We start from the raw sequence: 25,927 nt of genomic DNA on the forward strand, positions 1-25,927 counted from the left end.
CATTATTCAAGGCCTAGAGTTAGAGTCTCCTTAATTAATGATTGTCAGGTGGTTGACAATGGAAATATTTGCAAGACGTACACTGACTAATGATGAAGAGATTTGTGAGCATTTGTGTTGAAGGCAATAGAAAATAATTAAGGAACAATTTTAGGCTGGGAGGCAACTTTGTGATAGTCTAATCTGACAGTCTCATTTCATAGCTTGATAGAGTTACGAAATAGATACGTAGAGGTTAAATTATCACTAATAGTACATATTTAGTGACACAGGAACTTCAAACCACAAATTTTGACTTCTGGTTCAAGACTGTCCAGAAGGCAATGTCTCTTCTCTTCATGATATGGGGAAGTTGTGATAGTAAGAATTCAAAATGAAAAATGGTCCAAAATCAAATCATCAAGTGGATTAAAATTAAAATAACTCAAATAGAAATGAAAATTAAAAGGAGAAGTCTTGGGGCATCTGGGTGGCTCCGTGGGCTGAGCATCTGACTCTTGATTTTAGCTCAGGTCATGATCTCACAGTTCGTGAGTTTGAGCCCCACATCGGGCTCTGTGCTCACAGTGTGGAACCTGCTTGGGATTCTCTCTCTCTCCCTGTCTCTCTATCTCTTCTCTGCTCCTGCTGTCTCTGTCTCTCTCTCAATATAAATAAATAAACTTAAAAATTTTTTAAAAAGAAAAAAGAAAAGAGAAGCCTTGGATATTGAATGGAACCAACAGCTTGTCTCAGCCATCCTGGTACATGTTCTTTTACTGCCTTCTTCAGGCCTCTGCCATTGTGTCCCAGCTGCCTGAACCCAGGGAGGTTGAGCAGCAAGGGGAGCCAAGCCAAATGGCAGTGTAGGAGGACACAGAAGTTTGTTGTTAAGTCTGATACTATTTTAGTCCCTTTAAAAATGGGAGGATCCCTCACCCTGCTCCCACATTGTAAGCAGACAAAGGCTCCCGATCACGAATTGCTCCTGCTCTGGGTAAAGATTTCTGTATAAATGCTATTGGTGGGTATGGTTCTAAGAGAAGAGTAATAATTAAGAAAATAACTAGTATTATTGAGCATTCATGATGTGCCAGATTCTATGCAGAGGACTTTATTATACACTGTCCATAAGATAAGAATAATTTTAATGCTTACCTTATAGGATTGTTTTGAAAATTAAAGGAGACGATCCAAGTGTTTAGAAACTGCATGCCACACAGACAGGACTTGATGAAAGAGCAGTTAGTATCATCATCTCATTTACTTCCAATGATTTTATGCAAAGGGTGAGAATTCTTGAATTTGTTAAAATGGTCCGAACTGGCATTTGGTGGATTTAGGGCCAGAGTTCAGACCCTCGCTCTTCGCAATGAGCTTCCTGCATCTCCCAGGGAAGGCGGTGGAATGAGAACTGGGTGTGGGGCCGGAGACCCAGGTGGACCTCCTGTTCGCTTGTGCAGTAGCTGCATAAGCTTTACAATGTTCTCGGAACCTCAGTTTTTTCATCTCTAAACCGGAATAACAACACCTACCTAAATGGGTTGTTGTGAAGAAATATCAGGGAATATATAATAGACTAATAGTTTGAAAACGACGTACACATTTTCTTGTCTGAACTTTCTCAGTGCATGACCTTTGTCATAGGCTGGCCCGTCTACCTATCTTGGGGCAAAATGGAATGACTTACTTAGGATATATTGGAGAAGAAATAAAAAGGGAAAGGAGAATGTGATTTTCAGCTTCTGACATGTAGTACACGGTGCAAGTCCAGTTACTATTTGGAGAGATTTTCAAATGCCTTTATTCCCTTTTAACATCCCTTTTTGGGATGTTTTCTAGGTTTAAGTTTGAAGGGGGGCCTCTGAACTCTGGCTTAAGTAGGGAGTGCCAGATAATTAAGTGTAATATTAAACACAGAGGAAAGCAGGGAGACCTCTTAAAAACCACAAGAGCCATCCAAGTCAGCATGGCCAAGTGTAGTAAGACACTTCAGATTTTGAGGGAGTTTCCCCAAGCTGCCCTTGGCTCACATGTGGTGTGGGTAGATGAAACTGTGGCTGGGAGAATTGCCAGAGGGGAATGTCATGATACAGTGAGGTGGCTCTGTGGAGCTGCAAGGTGGACTGCTTGGCCTGAGACTGCATGGCAGCCTTGCCAGACCCCTGCAAGGTCACGGCACCAAAGAAGATGGGGGGAACCCAGGGCAGCCAGGCAGCACCACTAAATGTCCTTACTGGGAAGCCCCAGATCACAGTTATGCTACCCTCAAACTTAAACCAGAAGAGCAAGTCAGAAGCAGGTAGACAAGAGGCATGGCTCGGTGATTGGAAGATGCCACACTGGAAGATGCTTCCCTCTTTCTCTTGGGCTTTATCAGAGATTTTGAGAAAAGCAGGTGTAAGGAGAGAATACCTGAGAAAATAAGAAAGAAAGAAAGAAAGAAAGAAAGAAAGAAAGAAAGAACCAAAAGGGACTGTTTCAGTCAAGGGTTAGCAAATGATATACCGAGTGGCCACATCTAGCCAAAGCTTGCTTTTGTAAATAAAATTTTACAGACATACCAATCCATTTATGCATCGTCTATAGCCACTTTTGTGCTACAATGACGGAGTTGAGTAGCAGCAGCAGAGACCCTATGGCTCACAAAGCCTAAAATACTTACATCTGGCCTGCTCCAGAAAGTTTGCAACTTCCTGCTCTAAAGCATCAGGTAGAACTTGTTTTAGAACATAGCGTGCATTTATGTACTTACATTTCTTAACATTTGATGGCTTAGGTAGAAATCCAGAGTAGTTTTAAGGAACAAACTCTGCATTTTCTCTTTACTGCTTGTTAAATCTACATGAAATGGCATGCCCAAGACATCTGTATGTAAAGAACTATCACTGCTAGCCACAGAACTGGTACAATGTTTGATGACTGAATGTATATTAATTTTTCTCTGCTTCTTTCAGAGTGACCATATTTCTTATATATTTTTTAGCAGGCAACATAATCTTGGGAATGTATTTAGTTGAGACAGAAGATGGGAATGGGGCAGAGAAGAAATGAAAATACAGTTCCTCACCTTTACTTAATAAAGGCAGAGCTGAATGTACTAGCTGGCAAGGTGAAAAGGCCATGGTCTCAGAGAGGCACCATTTTTTCTTGTTGATGAGCTCCAAGATTTATCTCTTAAACTATAGCCTTAGGGAAGTGGGAGCCAAAAGAGCATGCCTTCAGCTTTAAATAGTCCCTGAAAGAAAAAGTCTTGAGATGTTGTTGAGACATTTTCTCAAAGTCCAGTTTTAAGAAGAGAGTCCTGCAATCTAATTAACTCCTAATTGTTAAGGCATGACAACACAACTAATGTGTCAACTTAAGTATTTACTCTTTTAATTTTTGTTTTATGTGTGTTCATTTTTGGAAGACAGAGAGAGACAGAGCACAAGCAGGGGTGGGGCAGAGAGAGAAGGGGACACAGAATCTGAAGCACGCTCCAGGCTTTGAGCTGTCAGCATAGAGCCTGACGCGGGGCTCGAACTCACGAACTGCGAGATCATGGCCTGAGCCGAAGTCGGACGCTCAACCAACTGAGCCACCCAGATGCCCCTCCACTGAAGTACTTAGTAGAAGATCCTGAAATATTTGAGTCAACTATCCTTCTGGGAGCGCTGAACACTTTAAACCCTTATAAGGAAGGAAAGGGAGGAAGGGAGGAAGGGAGGGAGAAAGAAAGAAAGAACAAAAGAAAGAGAGAGAGAGAGAGAGAGAGAGAAAGAAAGAAAAAGAAAGAAAGAAAGAAAAAATAGAGCATGTGTCTAAAATGGTTTGTATTCAGTTTCAGGAAGCTTTTATTTGGGATGTTTTCTAGATAATTTGTTCAGGACGTCAGAACTGGGCATGAATGAAAGTCCTTGGGTTTCCTATTATTCACAAATCATTTTCTGTGAATTCTTCTTAACTTCCCCATTCATTTCCATCTTTTTCAAACTCTTTAATCTAGCTGTGCTTCCCATGTAGTACACGGTGCAAGTAGTACACGGTTTCAAATAAGGCATAATGATAAAAGGGGGAAGAGTAAGATTATGATGTGTATATCTTGTTATTGTGGTAGCAGTCACCTTTTTTTATTTGGGGATGCTTGTGTCTATTTCATGCTGGGAGAAAAACCCTGGCAGATAACTATCTTGTTTAACCTCTGACTCCCAAGTAATTTTATACCGAACTGGTAAAAGATAACTGTTCTATTTCAATAGGCTTCCCCAGTGGATACGTTTTTTTTAGGTATAATTTACATCTTTCTTGTTGTAATTTGCAACCATTTAATTTGATTCTGTCTCCATGTAGATGGAAAACATCTGGTCAACCTTTTTACAGAACTTTTTATATTCTTGAAACCAGTTATTAACAACCCTCTGCTACTCTTTCTTTAATAATAATCTAAGTTTCTCTAACATCTCTACATAATAATGTGCTGCTCTTTATCTTCAGAGCTGTGATTGTTAGGAGACTAATTTGAGTTGTTTCTTGGCATGCTGAAGAGTTTGTATTAATCCAATCACATCTCTTTTACTTCAATCCCTAATGTGTTGCTTGCTCACCATTAAAGTGGGGCAAGTGGTGGTCTATGACTTCAAAAGCAAGTGAGAGATTTACTGGGCCATAGGATTTCATATTTTCTGTCTCAACCAGAGGAGGCAATCCCTCATTTCAGAAGTCCTAATAAAGTCTTCTTGTGTTCTCCTTGATTCACAGAATAAAATCCCACTTTTCCCTTTAGAAAAACTAAACAACAATCCAAACAAATAAATTATTAACTATTTTGTTATGCAAATTATTTCTTAAAAGACACTTTTAATGACAACAATGCGGCAATCACATTTATTTAAAAACTTAAAACTCTTAGCAATGCCATATAATGATAGCTCTCATTAAATGGTATTAAAGAAAACAAAAGAAAATCTGTAAGATTTACATGGTAAATTATCATCTTGTAAATATAAAAGACCAGGTGTTCCATCTTGACAAATTCACAACTTAACAAGACAGATACAAAAGTATTTTATCACATAAAATATTCATCAATTTTTTTTCTTTTGTTTTCATTGAATAGATTTTAAATGAAGCAAGAACATAGTCAAGGAAACCTCTAGTGAACGCAAAGACTTTGAGAGAAGGACAGCCCAAATCCCATCTCACACTAAGAGAGGCAAGATTATATGTGGTTATATGTGGTTGACTAATCAATTCATTCAATACATATGATCTGTTACCTCATTATGAGCATTGTTCAAGTTGCTACTGATAAAATAGCTAAAGAAGATAGGCAAATTCTATTCTCTCATGCAGTTAACTTTTTAGTGGGGGATGGCAGACAATAGAATAGAATAGACAAGTAAATAAGACAGTTAAGGCAAGTTGTTTGAGGAAAATAAAATACAGTACTACAGAGTGACTAGTGCCTACGTAAATCAAATGATACATATTTAAGGGGAGACTTGAATGGCAAGCGGGAGCCGGCTCCTCAATGATCTGGAGAAAAAGCAGCATAGAGAAACTAAAGGAAACAGAAAAATGTCATTGTGGCTGGACAGAATGCTGTGTGCTTTGTGAACCTGTGCATGTATTATTCCTCACAATGAATGAATTTCCTGCTCCTCTCCATCAATCTAAATTCAAATATCCCATTTTCTATAAGTCTTCTTCCAATTCCATAAAACCATCTATTTTGACTCCAGCTCTTACATTTCTTTTTAATATTTCAGTGGTACTAGGAAACTTCACACCAATGATAGAGTATGTAAATGTTTGTGCAAGGTTCTTGTATCTTTACAGAGCACAGAGTTATTTCCTCAATAATGAGAATTGTGTCCCTTTATTTATTTTGTCTTCTATAGTGACAATCCTATGGACAAATGATACTGCCAAAATAAGAATCTTGAGCCTTGTTGGGGGCGCCTGGGTGGCTCAGTTGGTAGAGCATCCAAGTCTTGATTTTGGCTCAGGTTAAATGTACAGAGCCAAAATCTCTTTACATGTTCCCAGGGTTGTGGGATTGAGTCCAGCATTGGCTGGGTGTGGAGCCTGCTTAAGATTCTCTCTTGCCCCCTCCCTCAGCCCCTCCCTTGCTCACATTCACACACATGTGCTCTTTCTCTCTCAAAATATAAAAATAAAAAATAAATAAAGAATGTTGAGGCTTGTTGAAGACTTGCCAGTTGACAATGGAATTGTGATTTTTCCCTTAATTTTCTACCTCTTAAAAGTTTTTATGAAAAGAAAAGAGGAATGCTTCCGGAGTAATAACCACAGTACCTTGCTTAATATTGACAAAAGTATGTTAAATAAAAGCAAAGTAATTGAAGCTTCTCAGATTGGGCACATTTAGCAATGTATTTTAGAGAATTAATCCTTGCTTTAAGAAGTTAAGTCTGATTCTTAACTGCTAGTTGTCAGTTCTTAGCTTGAAACTTCCAATGACTTTCCAGTTTTGTTTTGTTTTTTCCCGGTAACATATGTTGTCTCTTTATTGACTTTGGTAGCAATGTCTAAACACTGATACTACTATGCAGAAACCCACACTGTTGAGACTCTAATTTTCAAGAAAGAGGGCAAAAGATGACAGGGGTTGAAGAGTTAATAAACTGAACATGTCTAGGGGTAGCTGGGTGGCTCAGTCAGTTAATCGGCCAACTCTTGATTTTGGCTCAGGTCATAATCTCATGGTTCATGGATTCAAGCCCAGCATCAAGCCCTTGCTTAGGATCCTTTCTCTTTCTCTGCCCCTCCAATGTGCTCTCTCAATCTCTCTCTCTCAAAAATAAACATTAAAAAATAAATTGAACATGTCTCAGTGATGTAGTGTTGTTTCCCAAATATAGAAACCAAATAATGATTTCAAATTGTTTTCAGACCCACACACAATCAGGAACAAACATTTTGGCAGTAAAAAAATACACATAAAAATGCATATGATGGTAAATGGCAGAGTCCCCAAGAAAACGTTAAAGGAAATCGTTCATTCCAGTTAGCTCACACTGATGACTTGAGGAGATATTTTCTTCCTTTAGAATTGTCAAATGATATTCAACCCAAAATGGTCCTAAGTATTAGAAAAATTCTTTATTCTGCTAGGTGTTTCAGGGAAGGATCTCATGATGGAATTTCAGGTTCCTTGCTTAATTTAAGTGTTGAGCTGAATGGAGGAAAACCAAGAATAGGCATCCCTTGAGTTGACGACAGCCCTTGAATAAGGTAGAAGGCAAAATTTTGCTGCATGGACCCTCTTTCAGCCTGCTATTTAGATATTTAAAGTATTTAGTGTTAAAGATATTCCTATTTTGTTTTTATCTGGATCCAGAAATATAAGGGTCATGCAACTGAGATAAAATCACATTGAGATACAGGGAATGGCAACAAGAATGAGCCCTAAATGTGGAACTTAAAAGGGTCTAGACACCATGAAAGAAGATGGGTGTCTCAGACCACTCTAGTGCCCCACCTCACCAAGCTCTGAGTCCTGCCACACACTCCTGCCTCTGCTGCAGTCGGTGATCATCTCCATGCAGCCCTTCACCAGCATTGGCAGATGCAACCCACTAGTTCCTTTCCTTGGGTAGCATACCAACCACTTATTGCCTAAAAACTTCTCTGACACATTGAATGTGGAATATTCTTAGGAACCTGTAAAGCATTCAGAAGTGCTGGGCAGTTAATATCTGAGGAGTAAGCTTTGTCCAAATGGGGATAGGAACTGATGGACAAATGCTTTTGTCTCACATCCCCTAGGCAAACAGCTCTGACACATTTCATAAGACTCTTCAGAATGTGCCATGGGCTTGAGTGCCAGTCACCTGTTTGGTGGCCAACTTGATAATGCATCTTGAGATAAAGCTTCTATACCTTTCCCCTGTCACTTGTCCTGTTCTTTGCTTCTGTTTCTTAGGATTGAGATGTTCCTCAAAATTATTGGTAGTCAAGTCGTTGTCTCAGGGTCTACTTTCAGAAGGACTGAAACTAAAACAATGGGGATTTAGGGAAAGAAAGAAGGAAAAAAGCAGGATGAGTGGAGCGAACCATGTATTGTCCCCCAAACAGTAGTCTGTTAATTGATCTATATGCTAAATGAAGGCCATGGGTAACTTAAAGAAAGAGAGAGAGAACTAGAATTGTCTCTGAGTTTCTACTTGACTCAGAGCACAATCCCCAAATGTCCCATCCTCCCGGGTTTCAAATGTGTTGTCTGAATGGAGAGCTAGAAAAATTTATTTCCTTCTAATCCCAGGACAGTAGCTCTTTGTCATTATTACATACTTTATGGACTTTTATTAACTTGCAGCAGAAACCATAGGAAAGCCATTATGTACAACATATAAGGCAATGATTCTAAGTGACAGTGTTATTATTTTCTTACGTTATTCCTATTTGATAGCATATCTGTATAGGTTTGTGTGTGTGTAAGAAAGAGATTTTGCTCCATTTTAACTTCTTTTTACTAGTTCATTGGCTATTCTTTTTTAAAGAAAAAAAAGGACAGTTTGGTTTTGATACAATGTAGTTCATGATCTTAACATATTAAAACGTGGGTTGTTTTCAGTTTATGATTGTTATAAATCCCTGCTGTTAACATTAAATCGGATTTATAACCTATTTTAAACTTCTGCCAGAGGCAATCTTGGGTTTCTACATTTATCAAATAAAACATTTAACTCTCATGAATCACAATATCAATTTGACCTACTGTGCACATTGTAAACTACTTACAGTTATTCCTGTGAAACTTAGCCTCTTAGTAAGATTTGGGTGGAAACTCATTTTCCTGCATTATTTCATGTCATTGACTTATAAATAAGAGAAGGCTTAAAATGGCAAAGTGACTTTGAGCTTCTTGAGATGTTATTTATGCACATATATTTCCTTCTCTGATCAAAGTTTTTATCCTTGTTCTTTGAAATATTATATTTGTAATTTCATTAGACATTTCAAACACATCAGAATGCAAGCATTTTTCAGTATCTAATTTAGTTGAAACTGCAAATGAGTCCTATTTGTTTTCAGGGTTGGTTTTATTTCATTAAGTCAGAATTACTTGTTTTATAATTACATGTAGAAATAAATAGCCTTTTCACAGGCTAATGAAAAAAATCACTCACTCAACTTTATTCCAAATTCATTTGGCTGGCAGAAAGAACGTAACCTCTCACTCATCTTTACCATAAGAAATTAATTTCTCTTTCCCAACACAATAAAAACTGTTAATTAGAATTTCCCCAAATCAGTTAAAATCATATATATTTTTTTAAAGAATGAAGGAGAAGAATTTGGTAAACACACAGCATTAAAAAGGAGATTTGAATATGAGAGAAAAAAAGTTCCATTTATAATGCCTGCTCATTTCAGAATAGTTCTTCAATTAGAAGATACCTAAAGAGAGAAATAAACTATCTAAATTTAAAATGATTATGCACTTTTTTTAGTAAATAAAAATTTGAGAGATAAAAGTCAAATTGTAACTTTCTAAGAGCTATGATTTTGTTCACTTTACTTAACTTAGCTTGCATGTATTGAGTACTTACTATGTGGCCATTCTGTTGAGTACTTTATTCATACTATTTCACTGAATCCTTAAATAACCCTATCCTTGATAATGGAATTATTTTACCATACATAACTGGGGGTGAATTTGAAATGCAACTAAAACCATCAGCGTAGCTTAATTTGAAGTTAGAATTGACATGGTCATATTTCCTATACATTCATCAAAATTTCCACGGGCAATACTAACTTACCCATCAGTTACTCACTACTTGGTGGTCACCGTAGTAAACATGGTGTGACAACTCAGCTCTTTCCTTTAGGACTTTGGCACTCACTCATTTCCCTAAATGCTGGGCCTGTTGGCTGTTGGCACCTCACAGCTGAGTCCCTCTGTAGCTAAGTGCCTCCCCCAAATTTGCTCCTACATCACTGTCTTTTAAAGGGGTGAGTGCAAAGACCCAGACCCCTTGCCAAGGTAGGCCCTCTGAAGGGCCATCCCATCTCCAGGCCTCCTTAGGCTCACATGAGGCCCCTGTAAGGGTTGTATGGCAGATCCCCATCTTCTTTCATCCAATATTGCTTCCCTCACTCCTGTATAGATGTTCCCAAGCACTCCCCAATACAGCTCTGCACACACTTCCCTCTCAGTGGCCATTTCTAGGAGACTGACAGAAGAATGGCAAGTTTTTTGGCTATAACACGTGTTGTGTAGTGAAGGCACTCTAGAAAGGTATTTTGTTTTGGTATATGGACTGATGTGAACGTTTTGAAAATTTTTCAGATTCAAATAACTGTTTCTATAGTATATAGGAGGAAATTCTGGTGCCTTAGCCATCTATTTTAACCGTGTATCTGGAGAAGTTTCAACCCTCCATGAGAAAAAATATTGGTTCTGCCTAGAATCATCCTTTTTAATACAAGTCTGTGTAAAAGTAGGCAGCCTTTGTGTGAGGGCCAAAGTAAAAGGTAATTTTTATTCTTAAGAGCAACAAGCTTAATGACCACATACATCAAGTCATCCCTCTCTCTCAAAACATTTCAGTGGATTGCCAATGCCCTCATTTTAAAAAAGAAAAAAAATCCAAACTTTTTATCATAGGTGTAAGATTTGGCCACTGTCAGTTTTCCCACCCTTATTTCCCACCAATATCACTTTCACTCTACATTCCAGCTACACTGTTCTTACTATTTCTTAAATGTATCAAGTTATTGTCTTCCTAACAGCTTTGTACTTCCTAGAATGTTCTCCATTTTTCAGAGGAGTTGCTTCTCATTCTTCAGATCACAATTGAGATACCACCTTTACAAAGGGAACTACATTGGCACTGTCGAACGTAGTACCCTCTTCCCCAGGGACTCTTTCTCATATTTTCCTACTTATTTACTTCAGAGAAGTGACTATCATCTTATTTATTAATTTGCTTACTTGTTTATTATCCATTTCCTCTAAATAAAAGGTGAACTTTGTGAAGAATGCACTTTGTATTGTTTCCTGTAATATCTGTAGCATAAATATTTGCACATTTATGGAGCAACTATTATTGATGATCTTTATTAGAGATGAAACTATCATGATATGTGATGTTCTTAAAAGTGCCACTAAATAAGACACTTTATGAATTAAAAAACCCTGCAGACTGACCCTTTGAGAACTTGTCACAACTTGAAAACTTCCTAAGTCTCGGTACTAATTTCCCCATAATAAAGAGCTCATAGGTCACATCTTTAAAACTATCAACAATCACTCTGACCAGAAGTGTCCTACCAACAATCATGTGAGGCAACATAGCATGGTGGTCAAGACCAATGGCTCTGAAATAAAATCAGGTACCATTTATGAACAATATGATCCTGGACAAGTTATTTAGACTCTAAGAGTTGGATTTCTCATCTGTAGGCATGGAAAACAAGAGCATCCACCCCAAAGAACTGTTAGGATTAAATGAAACACCATATGTATAAAAGTGAAAGTCACCAGGTTTCTATCACCTTCTATTCAGACATTGGAGCATCTACACCCTTGTATCCTTCTTGCCTGTTGCCATAATGAGCTTTACTATTTTTTGTTTGTTTGAATTCTTTTTTTATTTATTTCAAGTTTTTATTTCAATAGTTAACATACAGTGTATGTTAGTTAACATACAGTGTAATAGTGGTTTCAGAAATAGATTTCAGTGCGTTTTCACTTACATGACACCCAGTGTTCATCACAAATGCCCTCCTTAATACCTATCACTCATTTAGCCCTTTCCCTGTCCCCCTCCCTCCATCAACCCTCACTTTGTTCACTATAGTGAAGAGTCTGTCATGGTTTCCTTCCCTCTCTCTCTTTTTTTTCTTCCCCTGTGTTCATCTGTTTTGTTTCTTAAATTCCACAAATGGGTGAAATCATATGGTATTTGTCTTTCTCTCATTGACTTATTTCACTTAGTGTAATACACTCTAGCTCCATCCATGTCATTAAGAATGGCAAGATTTCATTCTTTTTTGATGGCTGGGTAATATTCCATGGATATTTCCATCACAATGCAAAGAAGTTTCCCATCTTAAAACAAGCAACCAAACAAAGTTCTCTTGACTCTGCTTCCCTGCCAACTACTTTTCCATTTTTGTATTCCACAGTAATATTCTCCAAACTAGTTTTCTATATGTTCATTTTCTTCACTGCTTCTGCTTGTATTTATTTCTATTAAATATATTCCACTCAGGCATTTTCCCTACTACTTTATGAAATTCTTCTCCAATCTGCTAAACCCAATGATGAATTCTCGGTCTTCATCTTACTTTTAGTTTACTTATGATCAATTGCTTTCTCCCTCCAGCAAAAACTTTCTACTCTTGGATTAAAATACTACATTCCTCTAGGTTTCCTTCTTCTTACTAGCCATTTATTCTCTGCTCCTTTCTTGGCTACACCCATTTTTATTAAGCACTCAAGATTCAAGTGTCCCAGAGCTTAGTACCTGGTTTTCATAAGTTGTTTTGTTCCACAAATATATGTAAAATTACTAAATGTATATATCTATACCAGACCTCACCTCTGAACTCTAGACTATTTCAAACTGCCTACCTGATCTTTCCATTTGGATATCCCATAGATATCTCAAATGCATTATGTTTAAAAATGAAATCTTGATCTGAGGACCCTGAGTGGCTCAGCCAGTTAAGCCTTGACTTGATTTCAGCTCAGGTCATGATCTCACAGTTCACGAGATGGAGCCCTGCATTGGGCTCTACACTGACAGCATGGAGATTGCTTGGGATTCTCTCTCTCCCTCTGCTTCCCCCTCTATCCCCCCACTTCAATAAATAAATAAACATTAAAAAATGAAATCTTGATCTTCCACCAATCCTGTTCCATCAGTTGCCTTTCCCATCTTCTTTGATGGTAACCTCATTCTTTTAGTTGCTCAAGCTACAACCTTGGGCTATTTGAGAGACTGCACTCTTTTCTCTCACACATATATCCAATTCATCAGGAAATTCTGGCTCTGTCTCTAACTTACATATGTAATTGGCTACTTCTTTCCATTTTCAAGGATACTTTTAAATGAAGTCATTGTCATTTTTCTTCTGGAATATTAAAATAGCTTCTTCCTGCTTATATTTTTATGCCTCTTACAGTCTCCCAGAAGCCAGAGTGTTTAAATTGTAAGCCAGATCATTTCACTCTTCAGCTTAAAGCCTTCCACTGGCTTCCTGTGAAATAATAGAATAGAATATATTTATATCTATATCCATATCTATATCTATCTGTCTGCCACAGTTCCTGGCATAGAACCCCTAGAACTCTTGTAATTTCTTAAGTGATAAGAACACTATGAACACCTTTTGTTCTAATGTTTTGTCTTTGACTGTAGTTCCTGCCACAGAGTTTCTAAATCCCTTGGAATTTCCTAGGTGATTGGTATATCTTTTGTATATTTTGTTCTAATGAGGTGCCTCAGGAGAATAGTTTCAACTCTCCCGCCATTGGCTTTCACCAGATCACTACCCCACACTTTAGGGGGAGAGACACCATTTAAATACCACAATGCTTATGTGATGCAGCCTTTATAAACACTCCAAAGGTACAGAGTTTGGGGAGCTTCCAAGTGGGTGAAAACATGCAGGTGTTGAGAGAGCAGTGTACTCGGAGAGAACACGGAGGCTCTGTGCATTTTTCTATCTACCTTGACCAATGCATTTCTTCATGTGGCTGTTCATCTGCATTCTTTTTTTTTTTAATCTTTATTTTATTTTTGAGAGAGAGACAGAGTGTGAGCAAGGGAGGAGCAGAGACAGAGGTAGACACAGAATCCGAAGCAGGCTCCAGGCCCTGAGCTGTCAGCACAGAGCCCGATGTGGCCTTGAACTCACGAACCATGAGATCATGACCTGAGCCAAAGTCGGATGCTCAGCCGACTAAGCCACCCAGGCGCCCCTGCATTCTTTATCATATCCTTTATTATATAATAAGCTGGTAAACACGAGTAAGTGTTTCCTTGAATTTTGTGAGCTGTTCTAGCAAACCATCACACCCAAGGAGCGGGAGGCCATGGGAACCACCAACCAACCTCCAGGATAATCTGGGGACCTACTACTTGGGATTGGCATCTGAAATGGGATGGGAGAAATCTTGTGGGACTGAACCTGTAAGCAGTGGGATCTGACACCTCCTTCTCTAGGAAGCCAGTATCAGAATTGTGTTAAGCTGGTATCACAAAGAATTGTTTGGTATGGGGAAAACCCCCCAGACATCTGTTGTCAGAAGTGTTGTGAGTGTGGTAGTAATGTGAGTAAAGGAAAAACACACGGGAATAGTGTAGACTTTTCGAACACATTCTTCATTTTACTTAGATAAAGTCTTTGACCTAATTTGTTTCCTTCTTCACATCCTTGTTCATTTCTGGCTTTACTGACTCCTATATATATTTGGCATCAATTGCCTTAGGCATTTGATTTAAGAACTTTCAAAATCTCCATTATTATCTCAATTTTAAAAACTAGAGAATTCACAGTTGTTTATTAGGAATTAAGGATCACATCCAATAACTTTCAGCTCTAGAAGTAGTCCTTAAATACTTAATTATGTTGGCTCTCTCAAATTTAAAATAACCATTTTACATCTTCAGGAACTTTTTTTCAGGCTCACTAATGAAAATATTTAAGCAGAAAGAATAAACATCATGAAGTATATGGTGTGACATATACTTATTAGGTATCTGGTACTAGCTCAAATATCACATTAAAAAAACACAACAGTACAAGAATATTTAATTTTTTTCAGCCAGTGGCATTCCAAGGCTAATTGTTCTTATTCACCGATAAAGCAGAAATTAAAAGCAAAATGTTCAACCTTTAATTTTAACCTTGTTGTTAAAAGTGAATGATTATGGCTCCTTTGAGTACTCAGAACAGCATGCTAGTATTTTTTTTAAAAGTCAGATGTAACATTATTCTGGAAAAATAGAAGATATTTTAAACTACTGTATTATGCAGTAAGATAATTTTTGAACTCACAATGTATAGAATATGCCAATATTACTATGCTTCCTTAGTCTAATGTTACATTATCATATTTAACTGCCCTGGCAGTATAATTACTTCAAAGGTATGATCCATTAAGCCTGTCACTTACATGACATTCTTTAAAATGAAAAGTATGAAAGGTGTCATTTTCTTTTTTTCATTGTTTCCAAAGCAAGAATTATTGTATGCTTTCGCTCTCTGTTACCTCTGTTTTTTACTTTTTTATTTTTGAAAGTAATTACCATATACTCTTCAGTGCATTTTTTATACATTCAAAATCACAAGCCAAATCTCAAATTTTAGCTAATTAAAGTTTCTGACAGGTAAAATATACAAAATAACATGAAGACAGTTTTAAATCCATGGGTGACAGTCACTTGCAGAAAATGCAAGTTGGGTTTTAGCTCTATATGGAAATATAGATATCTTTTAATCAGGGTGTGTCTTTTTATGTGTTAGGGTATGTCTCAATTCAGATTTTTGATGTCAGTCTCCTTACTAGAATTAAGTAGAGATCACTTCTTATCTTGATTGACATAGACTATTATTGGTCAACTCTTTAGTTATCTTTTATCATCATTTAGTGATTATTCAAGGTGAACCTGAGACAAAGATTTACAATCTCATCCTAAAATATTTTATTTTATACTGACCCATTTTGTCTTGTGATTCTAGTTGTCTCATGAGATTTCTTTAGAGATTTTGTCCGGCCCATCTCTGTCTAACAGAACTGTGATGGTGGAAATGTTCTATATCTATACGGTCCCATATGGTAGACACTAGCCACACATGGTTATTGAGTACTTGAAATATGGCTAGTGTAACTGAGAAACAGAATTTTAGATTTTATTTAACTTTAGTTTACATTTAAATTTAAGTAGTCACATGTGAAAATTCCGGTTACAGCTACAACATGTAAAGAACTTGGACGTTGTCACTACTGTCTTTAAAAGAAGGAGAAAGCTGAACAACTGGAAATCAATGGCTTTTTTGTACTTACAGAAGAACTGAGGTCATGGGGTAAACTGCTACCCCCAAATCCAGAGAGATAGATGAATCTTGAGAATTGCAGCCACAATCTCTTTACCTGGAACAGAAGCTGCTGGAGCCATAGGCTGGTAGGAACATTTAGATGGTAACTTTCATGAACTTCTGATGCTGAGTGTGGACTAGCCTGATTGCAGAACTTGTGAGGGCTGTAGTATTGGTGGACCTCTGTATTGTCTTAGGCTTTCCCTCCATAAACCCCACCAATTCTCACCGTGAAGAGCCAGGATCCCTCTCCTGATTCCAGTAAGGGAAGGGGGAAATAATCATTAAGAAATATACTTAGAACAGTCTCTGTAACAAAGACCTTCTCTCCAAAAGAAAAGACTTTACCAGAGCCTTATATGATCGGGAAGAAAATATATTTCTCAAATTCCAGACTGCTCTAACTTTCTTATATGAACTAAGAAGAAATAAAAAGCTAAGAAAGACTCATGAAAGTCACAGTCCAGAGACATAAGCCCATTGAAAGACAGAGATTTAATCATAAGGTTACAGAACACTTTCCCACCACCCACACCTTACCATCTTGCCAACAAGACACCGATATGTTAGCAGTGGTCTGAACCTCAAAGAGCTATAAGATGCAGGCTCCATACAAGGAAAGGTTCTCAGGGAACTCTAAAAGAAAATGTCTAAGAGAAAGTGGAACACAAAGATTACAGTGGAGTCAAAACAAGGGCACTAACAGAATGTGAAGCCTCTGGTATGTACAGCTAGATCATTAAATCCAGCCCAACTCCAGCCAGACTAACATGAAATTTCACACTAAAGGCATCTGCCTCAGCTCTTATTAACGGATACCTCGTTCCTAGTTTTCAACCAAAAATTATAATGTATGCTAAAATGCAACAAAAATACATCCTGAAGAATTTCTCTTATTTTATTTCTCTTGTTTAGAATTTTTTTTAATTTTTCTTAAATTTTTTAACATTTATTCATTTTTTGAGAGACAGAGTGAGAGTGGGGGAGGGGGCAGAGAGAGAGGGAGACACAGAACTCGAAGCAGGCTCCAGGCTCTGAACTGATAGCGCAGAGCAGATGCGGGACTTGAACCCACAAACCATGAGATCATGACCTGAGCCGAAGTCTGATGCTTAACCCACTGAGCCACCCAGACGCCCCTCTTATTTTTTAATAAGCATCAGAACCAGACTCTAATATATATGATACAGATTTTGGAATAACCAGACTGAGAATTTAACATAACTATGATTAATATGTTAAGGGCTCTATGGAAAAAATAAGTAACATGCAAGAACAGATTGGTAATTTAAGCAAAAAAAAAAAAAAAAAAAAAAAAAAAAAAAGAAAACTCTAAGATAGAATCAACAGGATTCAAAACCAGTGTCACAGAAATGAATTATGCCTTTGATGGACTCATCAAGAGACTGGACATGCACAGGAAGGAATCAGTAATTTTATACCCATGCATATCATTTCCAAATTGCGGAAAACTAAAGATAAAGATAAAAATCTTGAAAGAAGCCTGAGGAGAATAAAAAAAAACCAAAAACACCTATCTCTAAAGAAACAAGAATGAAAATTATAGTGGATTTTTTTTTAATCAGAAACCATGCAAGCATGAAGAGAGTGGAATGAAATATTTAGTATTAAAAACTGTCACCACCCTAGAATTCTGTATCTGGAGAATTTATCCTTTAAAGTGATTGAGAAATAAAGACTTTCTCAGCCAAACAAAAACCAAGGGAATTCTTGGCCAACAGACTTGTCCTCCAGGAAATGTGAAAAGTGTTTTCAGGGTTAAGGAAAATGGTGTCAGAAACTTGGATCTGCATAAGGAAAAGAAGAGTGTTAGAGAAGGAATGGATGAATGAAAAATAAAGTCTGTTTTTTATTCTTAATCTAGAAAATAACTACTTAAAATAATAATAACAATAACAATGCATGGGTGATTTTAGCATATGGATAAGTGAAATTGAGGACAACTGTGTTACAATGGATAGAAGGCAGGGATTGGAAAGTCTCTTAAAAACTGTCTTCACTACTTCACATGAAATGATATGGTGGTATTTGAAAGTGGATTTAGATTAGTTTAAAGTGTATATTGCAAACTCTAGAACAACCACTGACATTTTTTTAAAAGAAGTGTAACTGATATGCTAAGAAAAGAGACAAAATAAAATGTAAATGTTCAATGAAAACCACAGAAGGCAGAAAAGGAGGGAAAGAAAAATAAAGAACTCGTGTAAGAAATAAAAAACAGTTTCACATGAGGTATATATTAATCCAGCTGTATCAATAATAATTTTAAATATGAGTGTTCTATATACACCAGTAAAAATATAGTAAAAAATTAGACCAATAATATATTGCTTACATAATTTTACTTTCTTTTTTATTTTTAAATATTTATTTTTGAGAGGGGGAAGGAGCAGAGAGAGAGGGAGACAGCACCCACGTGAAGCAGGCTCCCTACTGACAGCAGAGTGCCTGATGTGGCTGACCGCAGACAGCCTGAACTGAATTGAAGTTGGAAGCTTAACAGACTTAACCACCCAGCACCCCGAATGTACTTTTAAATATAAAGACTCAGGTAGCTTAAAAATAAAGGGATGAGAGAAAAGACATGCCATGCTAACAGTATTTCAAGAAGGCTGGAGTAGCTATCTTCATTTCAGACACAGCATACTTCAGAATAAGGCAAGTTATCATAGATAAAGATGAACATTATACCATGATAAAGTGGTCCATTCTTCAAGTAACATGTATAACAATTCTTAACATGTAAACACCTAACAATAATTTATCAAAATACATGAGGCAATAACTAATAGAATTATTGGGAGAGCTAGACTAATCCACACTGATAGCTGGAGACTTCAACACTCTTGTTTCAGTAATTGATAGATCAAGCAGGTAGAAACTCAATAAGAATATAATTGATTTGAACAGCCATAACTACCCACCTGTGGGTAGTGGCTGCTGTACTGAATAGTACAGCCCTTGCCTCTGGCTTCTCAAAGTATGGGTTTTGGGCTAGCAGTATTGCTTTGCCTTGGCGCTTGTTAAAAATACAGAATCTCAGGCCACTTCCAGAACTAATGAATCAGAATTTTCATCATTAGCAAAACACCCAGGTGATTTGTATGTATATTAAAGCTTGAAAATCTAAGTTTAAAAATCAAGCTTAGATTCCCCTTATCTAAGGGCAATCATCATTGCAAGTTTCTAAACATACTTTCTGCCCCAAACCAAGCTGTGTGTACAGCAGATTATGAACAGATTTTATACATGTTCTTCATGCTCGAATCATAGTATTTCATATGTGATGGTAGCTCAGGTACATGCAATGCATTTTCTAGATAATTGCGCAAATCCCGAGTGGCATCAGCATCAGAGAAAAGTCACGGTGGTGGTGAGGAGGGAATAATAAAAACAGCCATCAGTTCATAAGAGATTATGCACATAACTGAGAAACAGAAGGGTGGATGCCCCAAATAATACTCACAATGTGACATCAATGAACAGTTTCCCAAATAAAAAGAAAAATGGTGCTTTTAATAACTGGTTACAACAATCTCCTCAGTGAGAAGAACCAAGAGAGAACAATCATAAGATAAAGAATAAGGAAAAAAGTGAAAAAAAAAAGTGTGGCATTTAGCCTTCACCAACAGATACAATTATAGGAAAGAACAGGCCCTGAAAATATTTGGCGAAATAAGCAAAATACGTCCTGTTACATGACTTGCCTCACAGAAGATCACTGCCTTCAGATGGCTGTGCTAAGTAAGGCTGCCCTTATGACTGATTCCCAGGCTGCATGCAGCACTATAGCATGGCTCCAGTGACACTAGGATTTATCAAGCACCCAGCCTCTTCTGTCGCCACCTCAGGGCCTGCAATGCAGTAGACTCTTCAGAGATGCTACAGGTTTCCAAATTTTCTTTCCCAGTGATCTAATCGAAGGGTACTCTAATCTTTGGGTACTGTCAGAATTTTTGCCAAAGATTTTAATAACCAAATAAACATGGGCCTATTCTGGTGGGTCATGATGGCTTTCGTATTCTACATTAAGACTCCCCTTAGATGGTTGGGTGCACCCGCTAAGAAACCAGTGGCCAATCATGATAATACAAAATTATATTAGAGCTTCTTAGACAGACTTCACTTCTAAATACAGTGTCCCTGAAGAGTAGTAAAATGCCAAAAAATCTAGTGGGGGAAAAGTCTTTAAACATTCTATTCCTAGCAAAGATTTGTGAATCATTTCTAAGTTGAAGCAGAAGAATTGTTTGACTTCTTGAATATGCAAACCCTTCTGTTTGCCTTCAAGCAAACAAACAAACAAAACCAAAATATTTATTGACTGAAAATATTTCATCATCCTGGATGTTTGGCACATTTCACCTGAGCGGTAGTGGACACAAGTAAATACTCTGGAATACAAGTATCGCTTTCTAACTGGTATTGCCAATTATTTGTGCCCCAAAGAAAATATTCTGTTAGTAGAACGCTCTTATTTCAATTGGGCATGGCCATTCTTTTGCTGCATCAACCGGTGAGTTTGCCCCGAAGAAAATGTGGTATTCCTTTGTGATATCTCATCATCCGGCTATATGACCTCATTGGTCAGCCTGTAGATCGGGATGTGACTGAGAATATACAAATCTATTGCAAAAGAAATTTCGTGGGAAATAAACACATCATGCAGACAACATACAAAAATTTGGAACGTTAATGTACAATCTTTAAAAAAAATTTCATATCTATTTATTTTTGAGAGAGAGAGAGAGAGAGAGTGAGCCGGGGAGGAGGAGAGAGAGGGAGACACAGAATCTGAAGCAGACTCCAGGCTCTGAGCTGTCAGCACAGACCCCAATGCAGGTCTCGAATTCACAAACCACAAGATCATGACCTGAGCTGAAGTCAGATGCTTAACCAACTGAGCCAGCCAGGCACCCCAGAACGTTAATGTACAATCTTTAAATGTTGCTTGTACCTGGGATTCTGTTCAAATCAAGTATTAAGAAAAGCCTGGAGAATCTTGGGATTCTTGGGTGTCAAGAAAACGGTCACTTTTATGATTTAAAAAAAAGGACAAACTAGATGAAAAGATACAGAATTTCAATAACTGAAATGTATAAAAAGAACCAAATGAACATTTGGTTGAACTGAAAATATACTGTCTGAAATTAAGAACTCATTTGATGTGTTTAGGTTGGTTGTTGGGAGCAGTAAGGGACTCAGAAAATCTGTTAGCACAAATTCTTGGAATGGTGAATGTCTGTCCTTCATATCCCATGATAAAAGGCATGGGGAGTAGGCACACTTTCTTAGAGATATCTGGTATTCACTCTATTAGTAACACATAATTACAGGTACTGCAGGTCTACACAGTGTGATTTTTATTTCACAGAAAATGTGAATTCATACTATAGCTAAATGTGTGAAACTGTCTCTAGATCCTATAAATACTTGTATGGTCCATGAGTATTCAGATCCACATTCAGGCAGCCACCTCCAACACTGAAACTATTTGTTATTCTTCCCAAATAAATTAAGTTCAGCCTATGTCTATGTGTATGTCCATGTCTGCATCTGTATCCAGATCCACATCTATATATATCTATTCTAGATATACATCTATCTGTACCTATATCCATATCTATCTAAACCTCTATATCTATAGCTATAGCTATAAAGCTTCTTCCTTGAACTTGGTCTTTCTTGTGCCATTGTTTCTACACTGGTGTTACAAAATTAACTCAATCCAGATTTTCCTTTACTGAAGGATGGTATTCTTCTTAATTTACCCTACAGAAATATATGGATTTTGTAATTATAATTATCTGTATTATAGTTATAGTTATCTGTATCTATTATAATTATAGTTATCTGTGATTATAATTTGCCTTTACATAATCATAATTGAGGAGCAGAATATTCAATATTTCTTTTTTCTCCTTCCTTCCTTCCTTCCTTCCTTCCTTTCCTTCTTTCCTTTCTTTATTTCTCTCTTTTTCTCTCCCCTTCTCTAATGCACATGCACACACATCACACTCATGATCATCATCACTTTCTCATCATCATTATAATTTCTGCCACATTCAGTGAATAAAAATCACCAGTAAGATGGTATTCATAATGCAAGCACATTTATAGAAAGATCTGTATTTTCATTTCCCCATGCTATTACCAAAATCCATTTCCATAGATAATTAAGATCTAACTACATATGATGATGATATTACTAAAAATCATCAATGTATATTACTAGTTTTTTTTTCCCACTCTTTTGGACTGATCTGGAACAATTCAGTGAATCATCAAGTTGGACAAACTTTTATCACTATATACGAACAATCTAATAAATAATGTGTTGAGAGTTTATAACATTTCATAGCTTTTAAAAATATTTCATATATATTATTCCAACCACTTTTACCAATTATGTTACTGGGTTGATCCAGGTGTCTGTTACCCAAACCAGGTACACAAAGCCTTTCTCATTCAACTGGAAACATGGTCAGTGATGGAAATTAAAGGAATTCATTCTGAAAACACAGATAGCATAACTGTAGTATCTTTCATCAGCACAAATACCTCGTTGCTTAAAGGAGTGACCTCCAGAAATTCATTCAAAGTACCTCCCCACTCCTAACCCTAGCTCTTCATAGAACTACAATCCCATCAATGGCACAGATTCCAGAATTCCCAATTTTAATTCAGTATGCTGAAAACTTAAATTAGTGGTGTCCACATCATTTTAAGCTTAGATCTATATCTTAAATTGGAAACACAGGGCATGGCAGTATTTTTTAAAGATGAATCAGAAAACGTGTAGGTAACTATGAAGTGTCCAGATGATTCTGTCTTTCCTTAATTTTATCTCATGTTCAGCCTAATTCATTTTTTTTATAACATATATTTAAACCAGTGAAAAATATGTACCCAAGGATTAATCAGTGAATATAAAATAGTGAATATAATCAGTGAATATAAAATATAAACCAGTGAACATAAAGTAGTAGCTGAGGTAATATCAAAAATATGCATAACTTGATCACTAAGGAAGAATGAATTAGCGATGCGATTCAACAAGACTGTGCATTAATTCTAAGTTTAAAATAATAAGTGTGTTTGAAATCTTATTGATACAAGACTCACTTATGAAACTAACACATTCATTCATTCAACAGATACTGGCTTCCTCTTAGGTTCTAAATTAAAGAACTATACTAAGGATTAAGATTATGGAAAGATGATAGAATCTGGATCCTAGCTGCAGGAGAAGATAGTTTACAGAGTAATGTGAAATACCATGGGAGACTTTATACCAGTAAAAGAGAACAAGTTAAACAGATTTAGTCAGTGTAATTACTGTGACTCTGCAAACCTATTTTGGGAGACATTTCTACAAATTATACAGTTTTAAATCATCTATATAGGTCCACCAATGCATTTGGTCTTATACAACCCATCTTAATAACTTAGATTCTAATTGTTTATGTCTTACTCCATTCTCTGATTTTTGGAAGGGAGTTTTAGAGATGAGAGTTGCTTTTAATTATGTTTTCCCCCTTTGGCTCAACTTAAGGGTTTGTACATCTTCGTCCCTGCAAAGCCAGGGACACAGAGATATTCTATGAGCAAATGCTTAAAACTAAATTTACAAATGATGCTGAAGTTCTGAGGATTCAAGCCTTGATGGCTGATACAGGATAAGGGAGACAGAACTTGAATTTTAGTCACTGATAGTACAGAATGAAGTCATGGACATTTGGGGTGATGATGAGCCAGCAAAACTAATGTCATGGAAACAGCGGAAATGGTGAGAGATTCTTTACATCTCCCCAGAATATTTGATCAACAAAAAACAGAGCAAGTTCCTGTCTCAGGGCTGGTCCCTAGAGTCACACAAAGAGTGATTAGGGAATTAGAGAACAATCTCCTTTGCTCTGTTGCAAACTGTTTCCACCTGAGAAGTTAGTAACTCCCCTTGCCAGGGCATGGATTCAAATAAATTAATATTTGATATCTATAACACAGAAAGTTTAACTTACATTATACAGTGCTTACTGGTACAATTTCATACACCTATACAGTGGAGAAAATCCTTCTCTCCAGTATGTCCATTATGATATGAGGATGATTAAAGGCCATTAAGATTTCACCCTGTTTTGAAAATATATATTAAAAATACAGTCAGCAAGAGTGTGTCCCTTTATTTATTTATTTAAAAGCAAGACACATGAAGTATAAAGTTAAGACAAATAGCATTGTGAAAGTTATGGTAAACACCAATCATATAATCTTCAAACAGCGGATTGCAAAAGTACAGTTTAAAAGTCCATTGTTGAGGCCATGCCCAACTTTTTTTCTAAAAAACAAAATGTTTGTTATATTACTTAAAGACTGGATAATGTAATTAACATAATGAAATTTCAGATTTAGAGAGGAAAAATAAATAGCATTGGATATTATACTTTCTGTAAATACATTCCTTTCATTTACATCAGATCATTATAGAAAAATCTCTGTATTTCTCTAGTAAGCTTGTCTCCAAAGAGAAGACAGTAGCAAATTCTGAGGACAAGTGATCTTTGGATAATCAAAAGAAAAAAATGCAAGGCAGGGTTGTTCTATAGTAATATGTTATTGATTCAAAGTATAATTTCAGGACTGAGTAGTTTTGCCAAAGAAATGGATCAGTTTCCTGTTTTGGGAAATATGTATATAAAAATAGGTTATATAATATTTTGAAATCCTTAGTTAAATTAGCTTTACAATCCTCACTGGAATTTCTGAGATTTAAATGTTTAGACCTTTCTACGTTGTTTTTGTTTCATTTAAAGAGTTACTAAAATCCTGGTTGATTTTTAAAGTGTCATTGATAGTCTAGAATAGATTATAAACTAGAGCTTTCCTTATAATTAACATAAACATCCCCAAATCCAGAATTGTTCACTCTGTATCAGTGTACATTCCCCAAATAGTTTTATTAGGCAAGCTCTTTTAAGGGAAAAACACAAAAAGAAATTCATCCAAATAATAGAAAGATTATGAGGGGTGCCTGGGTGGCTCAGTGGGTTAAGCATCTGGGTCTTGATTTCAGCTCAGGTCATGGTCTCGCAGTTGGTGGGATAGAGCCCCGCATCAGGATGAAAGCTCATAGCCTGCTTGCGATTCTCTCTCTCTCTCTCTCTCTCTCTCCTCTCTGTTGCTCTCTGCCCCTCTCAGGCTCTCTCTCTCTCTCAAAAATAAATAAATGAACATTTGAGAATAAAGATGATGAAAAGTTCCACACACCTTACATTTTGCCTCATTTAACATGTTTTAAAAAAAGTTTGAGGAGCTCAAGGTCCTCTGTGATTTTTCAGTGATTTTGGTGACACCCTTCTGAGGTACTGTGGACAGGAGGATTGTCACACCCATTTCACAATTACATGAGGAAATGAAGGTGAAGGTATTGATAATATATAGAATCAAAGAACAAATAGAAATAACCAGAACTTATTTAACCTTCTCAGCTACCTATGATTTCACAATGTCTTTCTCTAGGGCTAGGTATAGTTAATGCTGTTTCTTTCAGGACAAGGTTCTAGGCAGAAACTTTGCCTTTTATTTTTCTCTTTGTTTTCTAAAACAACAAACCAACTCAACTTTAATGGGAAGTGAAGGAAAAAAGAGAACGTTTCAAACGAACATTTCCTGCCATAATTTTATTTAATGGCAATGTATTTGATTTCTTTTGTTACAGGCAGTCACACAATTCACACGCTCAAGGTCCAAATCGAAACCACAGTGAAAAGGAGATACTATATTTATATTTTGTAAGAACGGGGCTTATGGTATGACGAAATGAAAAGATCTATAGTGCTTAAAACAAACAAACAACAACAAC

The 25,927-nt window shown here is 36.7% G+C and overlaps 1 protein-coding gene across 2 annotated transcripts in view; it reads right to left on the reverse strand.

Moving 5' to 3' along the window:
- Positions 1-25,927, reverse strand: part of FUT9 (fucosyltransferase 9) — a 204,184-nt gene that overhangs the window by 30,352 nt on the left and 147,905 nt on the right. Inside the window, exon 2 of one of the 2 annotated variants that reach the window (XM_053222460.1) lies at positions 24,087-24,198. The exons of the other annotated variant lie outside the window; for it this stretch is intronic. The gene's annotated coding sequence lies outside the window, so the exon portion shown is untranslated. The remainder of the gene's footprint in view (positions 1-24,086; positions 24,199-25,927) is intronic. 2 annotated transcript variants of the gene reach the window in all.

The sequence above is a fragment of the Acinonyx jubatus genome, chromosome B2, assembly GCF_027475565.1.
Source record: "Acinonyx jubatus isolate Ajub_Pintada_27869175 chromosome B2, VMU_Ajub_asm_v1.0, whole genome shotgun sequence".
Classification (NCBI taxonomy): domain Eukaryota; kingdom Metazoa; phylum Chordata; class Mammalia; order Carnivora; family Felidae; genus Acinonyx; species Acinonyx jubatus.